Source organism: Acinonyx jubatus, chromosome A1 (genome assembly GCF_027475565.1).
Source record: "Acinonyx jubatus isolate Ajub_Pintada_27869175 chromosome A1, VMU_Ajub_asm_v1.0, whole genome shotgun sequence".
In the NCBI taxonomy this organism is placed as follows: Eukaryota; Metazoa; Chordata; class Mammalia; order Carnivora; family Felidae; genus Acinonyx; species Acinonyx jubatus.
This window is the reverse complement of record NC_069380.1, coordinates 110,529,941-110,547,858: the sequence shown is the minus strand read 5'-3', so window position 1 is coordinate 110,547,858 and position 17,918 is coordinate 110,529,941. Positions and strand designations below refer to the sequence as shown.

General features: G+C 49.1%; 1 long non-coding RNA gene across 1 annotated transcript in view; it reads right to left on the bottom strand.

The window, feature by feature from the left end:
* The window catches only part of LOC113604484 (uncharacterized), a 133,733-nt gene that overhangs the window by 16,299 nt on the left and 99,516 nt on the right, over nucleotides 1–17,918 (bottom strand). Inside the window, exon 2 of the long non-coding RNA XR_008297813.1 lies at nucleotides 3,130–3,335. This is a non-coding gene — a long non-coding RNA (uncharacterized LOC113604484). The remainder of the gene's footprint in view (nucleotides 1–3,129; nucleotides 3,336–17,918) is intronic.

Genomic DNA, 17,918 nt, shown 5'->3' with positions numbered 1-17,918 from the left:
TGTCGTCAGAGGGGCAGCTCTGTCCCCTCCAGAATTCCTTCTTGCTGATTTCAGCCCACTGCCCTTGAGGTAACAGAGTCCATGCCTTTTGACCATGGGGGCTCTGAGAGTTCCCAGGAATGTAGCAAATATACCTGCCATCACACCAACCTTCAATCATGCCCAGATCACAGGCAATGATGCCTCCTAAGGGGTGAGGGAGGACACTGACCACAAAATCAAGTCCTGAGAAGGAGCCAGATGGCACAAGCAAGGGGCTAACGGACAAAAGGTACCGACCCAGCGCAACATTCTGGACAGGCCGGGACTCACCTGAGCATTATCTGTCCATCTGTTATCTGCCTACAGCAGCCAACATCTCAACCTGCTCGTTTGCACAGACGGCAGCGGGCCCAGAGCCTTCACTAAGCCCAAGCTTCACCCCAGGCCTTTAAGCCCAAGCACCACAGGCTTATAATCCCCATTTCCAGGCTTTTCTGTGGTCACAGGTCAAAGGCAAACACTTGGGAAACCTTCTCCTGTCTTTGGGAAGCAAGACAAGCCCAAGCCATGAGTGAAATGTGTAGACGATGTTCCAGGAAGCTGACCCTGGGCCGGCTGAGCCTGGCCCAACAGCACTGGGCAGAGGCACTGGGGGAACTCAAGAGACAAGGGGCTCATTCTCAGGGGAGGACTTGAGCTGACCCTGGAGTAAGGGGACAAGGCAGGGAGATAAGAGTCTACAGATGTTCGGAAGGTGCAAACACCCAGGAAAGGCAGAATGACCTTGCCAAGCAGCCAAGTATTTTAAGACTTCAGGTAAAACTGCGACCATAATTCACTTACTGTCTATACATGAAAGTCTTGCCAAGGATGGAGGAGTTGTCTACACACTGGATCTACCCCGGCAGCGAAGAGTAGACATGGGGGTGTCTGTCTACCCACAAGGAGACTCACATGGGCAGTCTCCCTATCGGCCTAGGTGCTGGGCTCCTAGGAAGTGGGAGAAGAACTATCCGGAACACCTCCCAACAGGAGGGGGTTCTCACCACAACAGAACCTACCAGCAGAGAAGCCAGCACAACAAGGCTCCCAGAATCCTGAGATGCTCATACAGATGGAAGAAGTGAGGCCCAGAGAGGGTCAGGGATCTGCCCCAGTCACACAGCACATGACCAGTGTAGGACCCTCTTCCATCAGCATGGCCTTTGCACTTCTCAGTTTTCCCTGGGGCCCCTCCCAGGTTGCTCAGCTTATTAGGGAACAGCTAACAAGTGGCCCTTGAGTGTCTGTGACCTGAGCCCTATGCTTCACCAAGAGAGATTTCCTGGGAAAGGTTCCTCACTCCCCTAAACAAGGTCTCTCCAGGGCTGGCAGCACCGAGCAGGGCTCACGCCCAGAGAAAGGATAGGAAAATGGGTATAAAATTACATAATAACGTCTGATTCACACAAAAAGGAAAGGAAAGTTCTCTCAACCGTGGAGATCCACGGGGAAAAGCCAAGGCAAGATGACCAAAGGTTTGATGGGTCTTTTAAAACTTTGTTTGGTCGAAATGTTTGCTCTTATTTTAAAAACTTCTTTGTCGCAGATAAAATTGTTCTCTAATTTGGTCATACATTTGGATTTCATTATTTTCAGAATGTATTCCAGACATCTAAAATTAAACAGATGTCATCAACCCCGTTTAGGCCTAAAAGACTTGTAACCAAACAGTGACTTCAACTCCGATGCAATACCGATTTGGAACACTGTGTTTTAGTCATTAAAAGTTTTAAAACTCTGCTCCATTTTTCTCATTTCCTATAATGAGATCTCTTCCCCCTCCTTGAAATACGCCAATTCTTCAAGGGTCAGTGGAAAGTCAAACCGGAGAGCAAAGCAAATTTAAATATGAAAAATGAAAGAGCGAAGTATGAAATCCTTTATCCACTGAAACCCTCACCAAGAAAGGCACCTCGGCTTCACTGCAGACGGGGGGGAGATGGGAAGGGAGAGATACAGAAACAGTGCAAGCGCAGGAAGGGGATTTGGCTTCTAAAGCCTGAATTGTTTTATCGTTCCTTTTCTGACAGGGATTAGATTAGCGAGAATCCTCCAAGCCTGCTCAAGGCGTCCTGGGGACAGTTAAGAAAAGACAATTCTTTCTCTCCTCCGATCCTCATCTCTGAGTTCGCCCCCAAATGAATTTGTTAAATAACCAGGTCAGAGCCAAGCGCCTGTTTGAGATGCCCAGATTCGCGAGCAGGGGCACGTGGCCCCTGGGACATGCCTGCGGAGTGGGGGAGGGGAATCTAGATCTGGGGTGTGGAAGTCGCATACTGGGGTCTGACCGTCTTCATTACATCAATTTCTTAAGGAAAGTGGAAAGAATAAAATAGAGAAGGGGACGAGAAGGGACAGACGCCAGAGAGGACCTGTGCCTCTCCCGTGGGACCTCCAACCCTTGGTCTGAACGGGGAGGCAGACCCCCCAGCAACCATTCTACAAGCTGGGAAGCCCAAACCAAATGCCGCACTGCCTACTTGGCTCCTCACTCCAGATCTCAGCTCAGGCCCCACCTGGCAGACCCTTCCTTCCTGAGCCACCCAACAATGAAGAAAGCGAGGTGAGGAGCGTCCAGAAACACTCAAACTAGACGCACACAGAGAGGCAGCACATTCTCCCCGTCCTCCTCCCTGCCCCCCAAATAACTCTGCGTGGGGCACTTCTGAGCAGAAAGACTTCTCCAAAGATGGGAAATCAGCTTGCTTCTAAAGGCTGACACAACCTAGGACACACAGCCCCAAATCCTTGTTCCAGAGAAAGCTCTCAGGCCCCAGGCCCCAGGAAGGGCCATGGCCATGGCCACGGATCTGTTTTGGCAAGAACTGGCAGCATCCTTGTGGGGGTCTACTGTGTTCACCCCAGGAGGGGAAGCAGGCAGACAAAAGGACACAAACACAATGACCTTTATCAGAGGACAAAGTCAAGGGCCCCGGGGGCGCGGGGGGGGGGGGGGGGGGACGGGCAGGAAAGAAAGCTGATGCCTTTGGAACACACGAATGGCCCACTCTGGCCTGGGGTTAGACCTGCTCAGTATGTTCCTAACATGAGAATCCACCCAAACAATCTTTCCAAAGCCAGCTGTCAGTTCATAGATGCCCTTACCTCCCAAGTCTTAGGCAAGTCAGCTTCCCCGGACCTTGCTTCTCTTGTCCGTACCTCCCAGATGATTTGTGAGCATTTACTCTCCATGACTGGCAAACAGCTTCAGCCCTGAACCAAACCTGGGTAGCTTAGTCCTGGCAGGCTATCCGATTGCTCTTCTGAGAAGGACTGTATTCTTGGGAGTTCATTAGGGATGTCTGCCGTTGCTGGGGAAGGAAAGAGAGAGAGAGAATTTAGTTCTCCTCCGTGCCAACCCAGAATCAACCCATCTTGTTTCACAGATGGGCAAACTAAGGCCCAGGGAAGTAAGGTGAACCTATGCACGAAGGTTACACATTAGAACAGAAGATATAGGTGCAGCTCGGTGGCTCAGTCGGTTGAGCGTCCGACTCCTGGTTTCAGCTCAGGTCATGATCTCGCAGCGCGTGGGTTTGAGCCCTGTGTCAGCTCTGCGCTGACAGCTATGGAGCCTGCTTGGGATTCTCTGTCTTCCTCTTTCTCTCTGCCCCTCCCCCACTACCTCCCAGTCTCTCTCAAAAAAAAACAAAAACAAAAAAACAAAAAACCCGAGAAGATCAAGCATTTGAAAATCATACTAGAAGATTAGAATTTGCTAACTGGTGTATTTCAACCCTCAGGCTTTCCTGGATTTGAACACTACCTTTGAGTGAGCCCCACACACCTGTAAGAGATGTATCAGGCAAGAGACTGAGTTCAGAAGATGAAGTCACGATTCAGCTTACACAGAGAGCCAGTGACAAAACCAGGATGAAAACCCAGGCCAACATTCCCAGGAGACCACCTGGACCATCAAGGTGGTATTTTCCCCCATCCATGCTGACCCGCTAGGGCTGCACAGGGGCTGAGAGAGAGAGGGTCTGTTGGCGGTAGGAGAGGATGCACAGAATTAGCTCTTCAACCCAATGGAAAGTTTGGAAACAGTGACAATTTATTTATGGGAAATACCAAATGCCCTTTGCCTCACTTCTGAGACTGAGAGGCAGAACCAGGTGACTAAGAAGACCTCATCATCACCAGGGCCCCTTGACCTCACTCCCTCAAGGATTTTCTGGCCAGCTGATGCCACTCATTTCTCTAAAAGATGGCCGACAAAGTTCTTTCAGTACATATACTAACTTGAAGTCAGAGGAGGGACAAATTAGCTGGTCATCATTTGCTTTACCAAAGGATTGGTTTTTTTCTTTACCACAGAGTTTCTATAAAAAAACAAGAGCCCTTCCACAAGCAATTGCATATAATCCCATTTGCAAAGACCGTCCATGGACAGCACACCAGCCACACAAAAGCACAAAGCTACTGTAGGTCAGGGTTTGACAACTGCTCTACATAAGGCATCGGGTGAATGGCTCATGTCTGGTCTCAACAATGAACCCCCTGCCCCAAAGGTGACCCAGGTGGTGAGAAAGGAGCACGGCCAGAGAAAGGATGCCAGGGGAATTAGGCATGGGCTCCAAGACAATCCCCAAAGGGGAGGCTGGGAAAGTCCTCGTCCTTGTCAAAACTAAGACATAAATACTCATTCCACAGGCGTGCCTACTGCATGCCCAACTTCACGCTAGACACCGGGTCAAACGCCCAACAAAACCAACAGGACTCCTCTGTCCTAGAGCTTACAGTGTGCAGGGCTGTTGAGACAGCTGTCAATCAAACGGACACACTCGTGAATGCCTCCCTGCAAACTCAGCTAGGGACGCCGCAGGAAAGGAATTCTGGCCTAGGAGAGCTTTTGCTGGTAGTGGCGGTGGCGGGGTTTTCGGTAATCTATTTATTTTTGAGAGAGGTAGGGGAGGGGCAGAGAGAGAGGCAGAGAATTCCAAGCAGGCTCCACGCTATCCACGCAGAGCCTGACGAGGGACTCGAACCCATGAACTGCGAGATCACGACCTGAGCCGAAATCAAGTTTCGGAGGATTAACCAGGGGGGAGTCCAGAGGCTCCTAGCAGAGATTTTCGTAACAACACAGGAGCTAGTCTGAGGGTCAGGGGAAATGTTGCCAGAAGTAACCACTGAGTTAACATCTAAGGGGACAATTAGCCTGGTAGACTCGGGTAGAGCAGAAAGGAGTCCAGGAAAAAGTGAGAGCGTGTGTCAGGGCCCTGGAGAGAAAGTAGTATGTTTGAGGAAATGGGAGAAGGTGGCCAAAGTGCCTGGGAAGCAGAGGGCAAGGGGCATCGTGACCACAGATAAGGGATCGTAGGTCACACAAAAGAGTTGGTCTTTATACAAAGGACAATGAGCTGCCACTGGAAGGCTAAAGCAGGCAAGTCCAAGAGTCAGTCTGTGTTTGGCAGAGCTGGCTCTGGGCCCTGCATGGAGAACGGTTCAACGGGGGGGCAAGATAAAAGTGGGTGGATGGCTAGGATGTTGCTGCAGCTGGGGAGGGGACAAAGGCAACTGGACTAGGGGGCAGCTGTGAAGATGGGCAGAAGTGGACAGAGTCAAGGGCTGTAGGACATCAAAGTAACAAGACTTCGGGCTGGATCGCCCCAGGGGCGGGAGACGGGGTGTGCCAGAGGGTGCCTCCCAGGGGCCCGGTTGTGTGAACAGATGGACAGAGACGCGTGCCCTGAGCTCGGGAGCCCTGGAGGAGGTGCAAGGCAGTGTGCTGGAGGAGCAGGGTCAGAGTGTATCTCGAATTCCTCTGAAATGGCCACATGGAGACCTGGAGCACGCCGCTGAGGATATAAGTCCCAAGGGCAGATATGAGCACGTATAGCGATGTCGTCCCTTCCAAAAGCCGTTAAAGGACAAAGCCGGGGATGTTTCCCCTCGCTCCTCAGCCCCTCTCACTTCCTCCTCCTGGATCTCCTTGCGAAGTGATTTCATAGGGAGATTGCCACATAGAGCCGCTTGCTGCGCAAGTCAGATGTCTTGCCTGAGCAGAATCTCAGTCTTTTCCCCCTAAAGAAAGAGCGAAAGAAAATAAGCTTCAGATCTGGTGAGGGGGATTAAGTGTAGACACACAGGAGGACTTCCTGGCTCTGAGGGGTTGACGATGGAATGCATTAGTAAGCAGGAGTCTGGGCACTCCTTCCCCTGAGGTCTGTGAGACTGGGGGGTAGACTGCTGTCCCATGGGGATGCCTAGAAGGCAGGCGCACCAAGAAGCAGGGACCGGACCTGATCAACAGCCGCCACTCGCCGGGCCCAGGTGACTAAGCCCCAGTCAAGGAACCCTACACACCCAGGAACAATTGCTCCATTCACCAAGTCCTCCCCTTGTGCTGGTGCAGCGTCAGGGGCTTTGCCCACATTCCTTCCTGGGATTTGAATCTCTGACAGACACCAAAGCCCACTTCTCTTCTCCCTCATCTTCTATCCTATCCCCACTCTTTTTTTTTCTCCTCAAGTATGGCTGACATACAATACTGTATGGGTTTCAGTGTACGACAGAGTGATTCAACATTTATATACGTAATTCAGGGCTCACCACATAAGTACAGTTATCATCTGTCACTACACTAAATTAATACAATGTTACTGACTGTATTCCTTACGCTGTACTTTACCATCTCCACGATTTATTCATCTTATAACTAGAAGTCTGTACGTCTTGATCCCCTTCAGCTATTTTTCCCATTGCTCCCCCCACCCCTCTCTCTTGCCTTTAATGAGAACAGGTGGTATTACAGGGCTCTTGGAAACAGGGCTCTTGACCTTGGTGATGTGGACCCCAAGCAGGGTAGACACTATGTATAACAGCATTTCAGGACCGACTATAATGTAAATATATAAACATAATAAGTGTTGTAACAAATATATTAGATAAGTGTATCCACAGAAGGAAAATTTGCTGCTCACTACCAGAAAAAAAAAATGGGAGAAAAACATTGTAAGAAACGGAGCCCTGTACAAACAGACAAAAGATAAAGCACTGTACCTATTTTCAAGTGCACATATTTTAATGTTTGCCAAAGTGCCTTTCAGAAACACTGTAGCCTTTTGGCCCCGGCTGCCCCCCGTGACCCCTGGCTACCCCCAGCATTATGGGAGGGTTGATAACTACCTCCCATCCTCCCAATAAATCTATACTTCTTCATAAGAACATACCTATGTTCTTGATCTATCATATAATGTAAATAATATAATTTCCCTATCTTTCATTTGTCTTTATTATATTCGAGGTTCCTTTCTAAAAATTAACTTTTAGTAACCTAGTTTACAGAGTCACTTAAATCCATAATTTAAAGCGAAAATCAAAGGATCCGTCACCTGCAAAGGCACCCCTTTGCAGGACTTTGCACTCTGCTCTCCATGGTTGACAACGTTTACCTTGCCTGATGAGCAGCAGGAGAGAAAACCTCCGAAGGGAAGGTCTGCCCTGGGCTCTAGGGCTCCTCAGACCAGGGGCTGGTGACCATGAGCCCTTCCAGAGCGCCCAGACTTCGTGTGGCCTCTGCCCCAGCCAACACCTGCTATCCTGTCTCCAGGGCCCTAGAGCCTGCTGGACCTTTGCTTCCGGAGGCCCAACCTCAGGGGAAGCGTGGCTCCGGACAAGAGAGCAACGGAGGAACCCAACACCCCCTTGACAGGCAGCTCCACCCTTATTCCAGGCCTTTCCCTGACCCCGTTCCCCATTACACAGATACGTACACACACGAGCCCACCTTAGGTCTCCAAAAAAGCAACTGGTCGCAAGAAGCCCATGCCACCCAAAGTGTGCACACAGGCCATACAGCGCAGAGCAGGGAAACTGAGCCATCCGGAGTTTGAAGCCAATGGCATGCCTTCAAATCACACTTTTTTGCCCTTTACTCTCTAGTGTGGGAAAAGGGCACCAGGAAAAAGCTGAAATGCATGTAGCCATGTGCCCCATTAGTTGCAGAGGGGCCGGCTTAGGGATGGCCCTGCACTGTACCCTGTCCTTCCCTCTCTGTGTCACTCTGAGACTGTTGGTGGCTGCTGCAGGGTGACAAGACTGTCTAAAACAGCAGCAGGGACTGGCTTTGCTACAGCAGCTGCCCACGCATGGACTTCGGAGCTTACATTCAGACACAGTCCATCCGTGGGCTGTGAGCAAGGTGCCCCCAGAAAGCGGCTTGCCCAGGCCAGGGCTGGAACACTGGTCACCAGGCTTCGCCATGAACCAAGCATGTGTTCCTTCCTGGAGACAGGGCCTCTGAAGCCCCTTTCTGACTCTGCAGCATTTTCTCTCCCCCTCCCCAGGTTGCCCAGCTCTGCAAACAAAGGCATGTTTGGGGGAAGAATGGTGCTCATATTTAATAACCCTCAAATCTGCCTCCACATGTGGCTATTGTTAGGTAGATTTAACCAGCAATTACTGAGGTACCTCCTTCCTCCTCAGCAACAATCTAGGCCCTTAATCCAGCTAAGAGCCAGAGAGTTTAGGGTTGAGCTCACTGAGATGAAGGTACCAGCTTAGTCAGGGCCTGCTCCAGGCTGGGGGAGCTGGATGTGAGAGCACGACTCCCCAGAATCTACTCCTTCTTGCCAGCAAAAAAATAAGGGTGTGGGGTGGGGTGGAGTGGGGCAGGCAAAGAACGGACTACCTAAAGTCCCCGTGATAACTCAGCTTCCAGAGAATTCACATGGAGACCTAGCACAAACGTTTGGACTGAGAATCGAGAAAGAAAGCCAACATGCTCCTAGGAAGCCCCAAGAGCAGGCTGAGACTGGGGGAGGAGACCGGCCCCTCCTGGAACCCTGCAGTCCTGGCCCCTTATCTCAGCAGGAGACAATCCTAATAATGCCTCAAGTTTGTAGTCAAGGTGCTTATGGTCTGGCCAGAGGAGAAGGTAAGCTTCCATAGGGGAACCATTGCTGCAGACAGGACTGGAGCATAGGAAGAAGCCTAATGCTACACCTCAAGCAGGACGTTTGCATTTCCACCCTCTGACCCTTTGCTCCTGCTTGTTCCCCCGCCAGGCCTGCCCTGCCTTCTCTCCACTGTCCAGCTCCCTCCCTATAAGGCCCAGCATTAAGGTGCTCATTGCTTCCCTGGAGCTCAGCCCTCCGTGAGAGCACCCGTGCTATTTATACAGGCTTGGGGGACTCACAGCATGGACAATTTGTCCTCAAGGGCACCAGGAGAGGCAGAGAAAGAGGAAAGGCTGCTAGGCTGGGCTACTTGCATCAAACCAATTTCCACATTAAAAAGGAAGCCCTTTCACACAGCCCCATGGTCAGAGGAGGGAGGGAGCTCCCAGACCTCCCTGAGCCCCGGCTGGGAGCCCCCTTGCTGTAGGGACTATAGAATACCAAGTGGAGGCGACACAAATGAGTCTGCGGTCCCTCCTGGCCATGGAAGCCAGCAACACTGTGACGGGTCAGCCCCTGTCCTGCTCCCGAGCCTCCCAATCTGGATTTTCTCATCCAACTTTTCTGTTTTTACCACAAAACAGTAACAGAAACCATTTAGTGTCAATTGTCATCTTGTATAAAGATCCAGTTTTGGTCTCAAGAGGTACAGGGACCAGAGGCAGCATTTACTGACAATTTCAGCCCTGCCCGGCAGTCACCACATCAGGGCTCACAACTATCCTTACACAGAATCTATTAACAATGGCTTTGCACAGCACAGCCCTGGATTCGAATCGCAGCTTCAGCACCTCGTGTCTGTGTGACCCGGGGCAAGTTACTTCCTGCTCCGATCCTTAATGTCCTGAACAGCCAAGTGACAATTACAAGAATGGCAAGTTGAAGGGGTTGCCATGATGACTGAATTAAATAAGCTCCATGCAGTCATTCTCGAAGGGGGGACCTGGGGCCAAGAGCATCAAGGATCACCTGGGAACATGTGAGAAATACAGATTCTCAGGCCCCACCTTAGACCTACTGAATGGGAACCTCTGAGGTGGGGCTTGCGCACACGCCCTCCAAGTGGCTGTGAGGCCCACTCAAGTTTGGAATCACTGGCATACGCAGGGAAGTTGTTCAACAGCAAGCACCTGACGAGCAAGGAGTTGTCACCGCTCCAGGAATGACTGTCCGACCCTCTCCCATCTCCCCTGATGGACCCAAGGCTCGGGGAAGTGAAACCATTTCTCCAAAGTCAAACAGCTAGAAGCTGGGCCACATGGCACTGGAGGCCACAGCCTCCTCACTACACCCTCGTGTCTCCCACTGAAAGCCCACATCCCAAAGCTACCTAAGCACTGACAATGTTCTCCACAGCGCCACCCAGAGGTAGCATGGTAAAAGCTAGAAACACCTCCCACAAACCTGCAAGGAAAGCAAAGAAACTAAGGAAAGAAATGATCCCTCCAAAACTACGAGGGTACAGAGCCTCTCAGGCCAGACATAACTTCCTTCCTCAGGAATAAAGGTCACGGAATGCACAACCCCAGGGTTCTCCAGGACACAGCTGCTGGACGCTCTCAGGAAAAGTCAGCCAACTTCGCAGCACCAAAGGTAGATCCGTGAGCTGTGCGGATAAAGGCATCGATTTCTTTAAGTACTTTTCAAACAAGAAATCGAAAAGAGAATTCTCAGCTAGTCAAGAAACTGTGACTTTCTCGCCAGGGCTCAATTTCTCCACCTTCACGGAGGAGAAGTGACAAGCACCCAGTGCACTACAGCTTTAAGAAGTGCTGTTTGTCAGGGCGCCTAGGTGGCTCAGTCGGTTAAGCGGCTGACTCCAGTTCGTGGGTTCGATTCCCGTGTCGGGCTCTGTGCTGACAGCTCAGAGCCTGGAGCCTGCTTCAGATTCTATGTCTCTCTCTGTGTCCGTCCCCTGTTCGCACACACTATCTCTTTCTCTCTCTCTAAAAAATAAATAATAAACATTTTTTAAAAATTAAAAAAAAAACAAAACAAGAAGTGCTGTTTGCCCTACCACATCTGCAGGTAGGGCTGAGGCCTCTGTGCCTTAATGCAGACCGCCCTCTCCTCCCAAGGCTAGTGTCCCCAGGGCTCACACTCCACAAGGTCTGGGTGGCACTTTGCCACCCTGGCAGCAAGAACCCAAACAAACCCCAGGCTCAGGCTGGCAGGTACAAGGGGGATTGGTGGAAAGGAGTGGTGCCTTCTGGGAAAGCTTTTCACAGAGAATTCACGGAAGCCACAGCCCCTACTGCTGCTCTGCTTCCTGCTCTCACCATGTCACCCAAAGTAAAGATCCCCGTGGGTTCCTCTTTGCTTCCAAGAGGTATGTCCTAAGTTTAATCTGCCTCAGCACTCGGCACAATGCCTGGCAAGCACGAGGCTCCCAGTAAATGCTTAGAATGAATATACCAGATGTTCAGAAAGCAACACTGTCGGTGCACCGCACACCCGACTCCCGTGAAACCTCCTTGCCTTATCTGAACCTGTGCAGCTCCTCTCCACACCAGCCTGCCACAGGGCCTGCCACCCCGTATGAATATTCTCAGTTTGCTTTCACTCACTACACTGCCAGCCACGCTGATGGTTTTCATGCAACAAGGGAACCAAGCTTGCCCCACCCCAGGACCTTTGCATATGCCAGTCTCTCTTTCCCCTATTCTTCACTTGACGGATTCTTTCTCAGTCTTTAGGCCTCAGCACATTCACCCCCTCAGAAAAGCCACTCTATGTAGACTTTCTCCTGTTGCTGCCTCTCCCCTTTGTTTCTTCAGTAGCACTCTCTCCAACTTACCATTCTTTCCATCTCTTCTGTTTTGTCCGACTGCGCTCCCCCTTCCAGGGAAATGTCAGTTCCAGGGACTCGGGACCATGTCTGTCCTGCTTACCCCTGTATTCCCAGGGCCTGGCATGCTGCAGATACAAACTAAGTCTTTTCAGAATGGGTGGGTGAATGAATGAATGAGTTCACAGAGGAAAAAACAAACAAAGAAAAGCAGTAATAATAATAATCCAAAATGTCTGAGGAGAGTGACAGAGTTCCCTGTTTGGGGGGGGGGGCAGGGCAGGGGGGGAGAGGAGGGGTACAAGCAGGACAGGACACTGCCTTCCTCCGAGAGCCTGGCTGGGGGGCAGACCAGACTGCCATGGTAGCTTTGCACCGGCAGCAGGCAAAGAATGGCACTGGAGAATCAACCAGACTGAGGGTGACTTTCTGCCTTACTTGTCACCAGCTACTCCCAAATCAAGGCGTCACAAACAGCTGGTGGACCATGACCACCATGCACAGGCTGGGGGCTGCGCCCTAAGGAAGGAGACCTTTCCCTTCCCAGCCAACCTGTACCGTCTCAAAGTCTGCTATGCGGCAAGGAGAGCGGCAGGGGATGGGGGAGGGCATCCGTTAAGAGAGAAGTCACTGGCACTCTGCGGGCTCCACCAAACAGGCCCCCAACAGGAGCCCGGTCTCATGTGTTCCCTACTGAAAAAACAAACAAACAAACAACAACAACAACAACAACAAAAACCACAGCTCCCTGGGTGAGTGGAGCTCTACTGGTGGCGGGCACTTAAAGAGACTATCAGACCCTCTAGCCCAGCCCTGGGGATAGATCCCAGCCAGTGCTTCCAGTCTGTGAGTGTCTCTAGGCAGATGTGTGCCAGACTGGGCTGGGCTATCATTGTAACATTTTGCCTTTCATGGGAGTCTGACCTTCTCCCTCCCAGACTTATATTTGAAACAAGCCCTAACAGCTGGTCACCATTTATTTATGCAAAGAATCTCATGCAGGGAGAGTCTTGTACATACCACACGGCCAACTAAAAACCGTTCTGCAACCACGCACAGGCCTGCTGCATGTGGCTTCCCACCAAACTAGAACCCTCACCTTCAGAGCTTCTCAGCCTATGAATGCCATACTAAGGAGTGAAGTGGCTCTCCCTGTCCCTGTCCTCACTCGCTCTGTGGCCTTAGGCCAGGGTATTTATACAGGCTCTGACTGCTTGCAGCCAGTGAGGTCCATTAGTAGGATGTAAATAGCTCTCTGCTCTTCAAAGGCTGGGCGAGCCATTCTGTGAGGTCTGAGTCAGCCCCGCCAGGGTCTTGTATTTCAAGCCTTATTCATCTTCCTGATAACTTCCATAAAGGGCCAATCCGCTTTTTTGGTATGCAGGGCCTGCCAACAGTGCCCCAGGGGGATTTTCACAAGAAACCGGCATTTGCTAAGCTCCAACTGTATACACAACTCTGTCCCAGTCACTCTGGGGGGAGAAAAAGAAGAAGACACAACTTCACTTCTTTCACCACTCTCACTCCTTTCAAGGAAACAAGGCATGCACAGGTAGCAGTTACTGTGAGTCAAATCACAAAGAACCATATGAAACCAAAGTCCGGCAGAGTGCCGTCAGGCATGGCAGGGGAGCCAGATGGGAGTACAGCCTAGTGGCCAAGCACACGGCCCTTGCTGTCGGAGACAATGAGCTTTGAATCCTAACCCTGCCTCTTTTTAACTATGACCTGGGACAAAAGCTTAAACCCTCTGGGCCTCTTTCCCTGCCTGTACGATGGAGACAAATAGGAGCAAGAGTGTTCTTGAGAGGATGTAATGAAGCAGTGTATGGGAAGGACTTGGGAAGGGGCTGGCAGAGAGGAAGCACTCAAGAAATATCAGCTGTGCTTTACTGCGAGAGAAGCTTTCCGGAGAACGCCAGTTTTGAGGTCTTGGAAGAAGAGAGGGACAGAGGTCCATTCCCTAGCTTGTCACCCTGCCCTGTGGGGTGGTGATATTGGCACACATTGTCTCTTTGGTCTGGAGTCGGAGAAGAGGGAAGGGCCAGCTACCAGTCCTCCAACCAAGGGACACATCAATCCATTTCCAAGAACCATTCAGTCTTCTAGGATGAAGGAGTCCCAAATCCCATAGCAAATTAGCCCCAGGGAAAAGACTACCCAAAAGCACAGGGCCAGACAGTCCTTGGTCTCGGGTAGCCCTGTCACTCAGGGAAACTGAGTGTGAGCCATGGGTCAGAACAAGGGATGGGGAGTGCAGGCAGACAGCGGACTAGCTGGCCCCAATCCCCATGTCCTCACTGCAGGGGGGCCTGGAGGAGGGGAGTTCGAGCCTTGTACCCTGACAGGGGACATCCATGGTTTCCATCTCAAGCACTTTCCTACACTATGTCTCAGGACACACAGCTACCCTGTGGGGTAGGTGAAGAAGGTAGGAGTGACATCTGTAGTTTGCAAAGAAAAACTTGAGGGTGAGAGGCTAAGTGATTGCCCAAGTTGACACAGCAAGGCAGGGGCAGACCTGGACCCCAAACCCATCTCCCAGTGCCTGATCCTGTCCTCGAGGCCTTCTTCACCTGATATTCTCCCCACAGCTGCCAAAACCCAGGACGTTAGGATCGTTGAAGTAAACACTGCACCCCGGAAAAACGTTCAACCAAGCATGAGACTCCACGGGAGCAAACGATACGGCATATGGGAACTTCCCAGATGTTCCCAAGATGGGAAGGGAGTTCTCAGGGTGAAGACAACATTGTCAAGATGGAAGCAACTTAAGTTTTAGTCAAGAGGGAATGGCAAGACAAACTATCATATGTCCACACTGTGGCATACCATTGGCCACAAAAAAAGAATGAGGTTGATCTTGAGGTACTGGCATGGAAACAACACCAGGACGGTGATGACTGAAAGCCCCAAGTTGCTGAATGAGCCATGATATATGACTCTACACATATGCAGTGAAAACAAAACCACATATTGTCTCTGGATTCAGAAACACATATGCAAATGCCCAGGAAAACTCTGGCAAGACTCACACTCTCCCAGCAATGTTCCACATGCCTCTGCAGATCCACACTCAGCCCTGCTCTCTGTCCAGGGAGGCTGGCCTGTATGAATGGCATCAGTGACTGGCCATGCCTCCCAGACAAGCAGGAGCACCAGCAGATCAAAAGGGTGGAAGAGGAGGAGACTGGAGTATGCATTCTCCTAGTTTCCACCTATGAGGTCCCCAAAAACTGGCCACAACCTTCAGCCAAAAGTCATAGCTTCTTTGAAGGTGCCCCACTCTCTTCTCCAGGGTTTTGGTTTCTTGGGCCTAAAGGTGAGAAATGCTTTTGCTACAGCAAGCCCCGGAGTGTTGTACTGTGCTTTTTGGATTGCCCATACCATACATATTGTTCCTCTGTTAAAACCTCCAATTATCCTTTGGGGCACCTAGGTGGCTCAGTCCATTAAGCATCCAACTCTTGATTTTGGTTCAGGTTATGATCTCACAGTACATGGGTTCGAATCTTGCATCCGGCTCTCCACTGACAGTGCAGAGCCTGCTTGGGATTCTCTCTCTCTCTCCTCCCATCTCTGCCCCTCCCCTGCTTGCTCTCTTAAAAAAAAAAAAAAAAAAAAAAAAAAAAAAAAAAAAAAAAGCTCAAATTATCTCAGTTAAAATGTGCATTGTTTTCTCCCAAGATAAAACCCAAACTGGTAAGAGTGGTCGACTGGGGAAAGAGAGGGGTGAACCCCAGCATCTGAGGCTTAATCAGTGATTTTCAGTAATTATGTGCTGTGTGTTTTGTTCTTACTGCAGAAAATTTCAAGCACATAAAAAATAGATAAAAGGTGGTAGGTATCCATTACCCAGCTCCAAAGGCCACCAGTTCATGACCAATCTGATATCAGCTATGGCCCCAGCCACTCCCCATCTCTTACTGTTTTAATACAAATCCAAAACATCATATCATCTGTAAAGTTTTAAATTTACAAGGAAACTATATTTCTATATTGCCTGGGTATTTAAAACTTAATTAAAAACAAAGGCATCCTCAAAGCTAGAACTTCGAGGCTGAGGAGACTCTGTCCTTGTTTGAATTTGTGCCCAGGCCAAGGCTTTCCCCTTGCCATCTATCCCAGTAACATGGCTCAGAGGTTGGCCAGGTGGCCATGGTGACCACCTCAGTGGGCCAGAGGCCTGGCTAGCACGAGATGTCCCTGTCAACCTATCCTACATGTGGAAGATGCCATGATGACACAAAGCTATAAGAATGCCTCCCATGAGCATGTTTTGGGGTTCTGCTCACACTAGGTTTTTGGTTTTGCTTCTGTTTTAACTTTTTACTGAAGTGCAACTGTATGTATGGTGAGCTGCATTCTGTGTATTCACACATCGTTGTAGACTATTGGTTTTCATTGCATTATAGCATTCCACTGTGTGAATATGTACATATATCTACTCCAATTCACTTATCCATTCTACTCTTGATGGAAATTTGGATTGTTTCCAGTTTGGAGCTATTAAAAATATTGTTAGGGGCATTCTAACACACCTTTTACTGTTCATATACACGCATTTCTGTTGGATATATATATATATATCTAGAATGGAAAGGCTAGATCATAAGGTGGCACATGTTTAACCTCAGTGCATACCAAGAGGTGTCCACAGTAGATGTGATTTCTGGTATTCAACATCCTTGCCAACCAATTTGACAATAAATTTTCTATAGAAAAATTTTTTTACAAAATCCTTGCCAACACCTGGGTATCTTCTGGGTTTGTTTCTTTGTTCCACTGTTCTCACTCTGGTAGGTGGAGTGTATCTCCCTATGGTTTTAACTTGCAGCTCCCTAAGGACTAATGAAGCTCCACACTATTTCTTATGTTTCTTGGCCAGTGGATAACCTCCTTTATGAAATATCTCTTCAGTCTTTTGTACATTTTTCCTGTAGGGTGTCTTCTTTTTCCTATCAATGTACAAAAGTTACTTATATATTCTGGATGCCAGCCGTTTGCCAGACAGAGGTTCTGAAAACTCCTCTTCCATTCTGTAGACTGCCTTTTTGCCTTCCTAACAGCGTCTTCTGATGAAGTTTTTAAGTTTAAATGGTCAGATTTATTAACTTATTTTCTTGTATGGTTAACAGTTTTTGTGTCTTGGTTAAGAAATATTTGCCTCCGCTGCTCTCATTTTTATGAAGATTCTTTGAGGGGGAAAAAAAAAACCTATTGGAAATTGAGTAAGAAAAACCCTAGGAAACCACTACATGGAAACACCGAATCAATAGCTCCAAGAAGCAACTGATCTGTGGTTGCCTCATTAGAAAGACAACCTCCTGATTTGTTTTTTTATTCCTTTGTTAGCAGCTGCTTGGAAGAATCCAGGCTCTTCTCACCTGTAAAGGTGAAGAGAAAAAGTTCAGACTGAACTCATCCCCATCAAGAAAAAAATAAGTGTTCAGAGCATTTCTCTGTACGCTTAAAAAAGAAAAATTACTGAAAACTTAACATTATGCCAATGACCAGCAAAAAAGATGAGAGCAGGGGTTCTTGAACATAGGAATAGTAGGAAAATGCCGGCGTTAAAATTGAAACGGTTTCGGAATAAGTGTTTCTAAGAACAATTCTCTTTCTATAGAGGCCTCATTTCTCCCAGGAGACATTTACATCCTATTTGGTATGAAACAATCTCTAAAAACTTCCACCATGGGGCATTTCCCCCACTGAATAAATGTAAACATGACTAACACACTTAGTGGTCTTATCGCCAAATACATTAATCTAAGTCATTTTACAATCATTTGTTGGATGACAAAAGTTCCTTTGAAAATCACTATTTTCACTGTTTAGTCAGCAATAAGCTTGGAAGGTAATGGCGACCTCCTAAATCCTAACAACTCCTCACATCTAAAAATTGAAGGCAAGAAAAACAAAGCTACAATCGACAAGGGAAAAAACAAGCCACACACACAAAAGTCTACACATGACCCATACTTTTAGCATCACTAACTGGACAATACTATGAACTTCAAATAACATGTAAGCACGGAGATAAGCACCGAATTCCAACAGATCACCTACCATTACTGCGAGTCTGTAGATATGGGCAGCACAAACGGGAAACTTAAGAAATTCTATGAAGAAAAGGAGAAGGGAGTGGAGAACATAGTTGAAACACAGAATCATCCAGAAAGGAAAAGTCCAGCCTAAAT